The 2305-nt window shown below is 36.4% G+C and overlaps 1 pseudogene; it reads right to left on the bottom strand.

Annotated features, from left to right (window-relative positions):
* Positions 1-268: 268 nt before the first annotated feature.
* LOC115850026 (protein S100-A11 pseudogene) lies at positions 269-580 on the bottom strand (annotated as a pseudogene).
* Positions 581-2305: the final 1725 nt, after the last annotated feature.

Here is a 2305-nt window from a genome sequence, read left to right as displayed (position 1 = left end):
ACTATTTACTTTGCAACTTCTGGTAACTCTTTCCATCAATCTAATTTATATTCCTCCCAATCATCTCCCTCCCTTGCACAAATTTACTGACTCTACAGTGTGTGCTTCAAAAAACAATATTGCTTTATTACTACCAGCAGGAGTGACCTGCATGGGGTGGTGGGTGCACTGGGCTCAGGGTATGTGTGGTCTATGAGGGGTAGATGATAATTGGGAGGCTGAAGAAAAGGGAATGGACCTGGAGGCCAGGCCCAAAGGCTCCTCCGATTTACTTCTGGGAAGAGCTAGACTTAATAAAGGAGTCGTGGCAAGCTAGAGCGAGGCCGCCAATAAGATTAAGAAATTCTTGGAAATCTAGCTGTACATCAGAGTCGAGGTCCAGCTTCTTCATCATGCTGTCAAGGACACCAGGGTCCTTCTTGTTCTTTGTGAAGACACCCAGTTCTGTATTCATGAAGATAAGTAACTCGGCCTTGGAGAATTTGCTGTTGTTACCGTCCTTTCCAGCATGCTTTTGGAAAAGAGCAATCAGAGACTCGATGCACCGTTCAGTCTCTGTAGGGCTGGATATTTTTGCCATGTTTGGAGAGGAGCAAAGCACAGGGCTGCAAGCGAGGAGCAGTGAGGTGAGCACTCTTGGAAGATTTTCAATCCCAGTTTCAATTTTAGTGCTTGTGATTGGTCTGTTTTTATTTTTTTCCTGGTTCAGTCTTGGGAGATTGTACATTTCTAAGGATTTGTCTGTTTATCTAGGTTGTCCATTTTATTGACCTATATTTGCTTGTAGCAGTCTCTAACAATCCTTTGGATTTTTGTGGTGTCCCTTGTAAGTTCTCCTTTTTCATTTCTAATTTTATTGATTTGAGCCCTCTCCCTTTTTTTCTTGATGAGTCTGACTAAAGCTTTGTCAGTTTTATTTATCTTTTCAAAGAACCATCTTTTGGTTTCATTATCTTTGCTATTGTTTTCTTCATCTCTATTTTGTTTATTTCTGCTCTAATCTTTATGATTTCTTTCCTTCTACTAACTTTGTGAGGATTTTTTGTTTTTCTTTCTCTAATTGCTTTAGGTGTAAGGTTAGGCTGTTCATTTGAGATTTTGGATGTAGGGTATCTTTTTTGGTAGGGTCTAGCATTTTTCTGTAGGTGGTAGTTCAGTAGTTAGTTGTGATTGTGGTGTTTCTTTAAGGGTTGAGCCCATGTCCTTCTACTCTGCCATCCTTTCTCCACCAGTGATCTCATGTCATTTTGATTATTGTAGCTTTGTAGTATAGTCTGAAGTCAGCAAGGGTGAATATTTCTTGCTTTGTTCTTTTTTCTCAAGATTGCTTTGATAATTCAATTCTATTGTGATTCCATATAAATTTTAGAATTATTTGCTCTACTTCTTTAAAAAGTGACATAGGTATTTTGAAAGGGATTGCATTAAATCTGCAGATTGCCCTATGTATTATGGACATTCTAACAATAAAATTTCCTCATATCCATGACTTTACATTTCTTTGTGTCAGCTTTAATTTCCTTCATCAATATTTTAAACTTTTTCACAGTATAAGTCTTTCACTCTCTTGGGTGTGCTTAATCCTAAGTTTATCAATGTTATTTTAAAAGGGACTTTTTTCTTGCTTTCTTTCTCTTTGTGATAGTTCACTATTACTGTATAGAAAAACAACAGATATATGTATATCAATCCTGTATCCTGTAACTTTAGGGAATTCATTTATTAGTTTTGTTTGTATGTGAAGGCTTTATCCATATATAGTATCATGTGATATGCAAATAGTGAGTTTTACTTTTTCCCTTACAATTTGGATGCTTTCTTTTCTTTTACTTCTCTGATTGCTGTGGCTAGGCCTTCCACTGTAATGTTAAATATAAATGGTGAGAGAGGGCATCCTTCTCTTATTGCTGATTTTATAGGAAAGTCTTCCATCTCTTCACTCTTGAGTATGATGTTAGCTGTGGGTTAGTCATAAATGACCTTTATTATGTTGAGGTATGTTCCCTGTACAACAAATTTCATGAGCATTTTTATGATGAATAGATGTTCAGTTTTGTCAAATGCCTTTTTTGCATTGATTGAGTTTATCATGTTATTTTTATCCTTCTTTTTTTAATGTGTTGTTTCTCACTGATTGATGTGTGGCTATTGAACCATCTTACATCCCTGGAATAAATCCCACTTGATCATGGTGTATGACCCGTTTTTCATATTGTTGAATTCGGTTTGCTAATATTTCGTCAAGGAGTTTTGCATCTCTATCCATCAGAGATATTGCACTGTAAGTTTATTTTTTTGTAGTACC

Source organism: Globicephala melas, chromosome X (genome assembly GCF_963455315.2).
Source record: "Globicephala melas chromosome X, mGloMel1.2, whole genome shotgun sequence".
In the NCBI taxonomy this organism is placed as follows: domain Eukaryota; kingdom Metazoa; phylum Chordata; class Mammalia; order Artiodactyla; family Delphinidae; genus Globicephala; species Globicephala melas.
The sequence above is the reverse complement of the archived record's forward strand: the minus strand, read 5'-3'. Positions and strand labels throughout refer to the sequence as shown.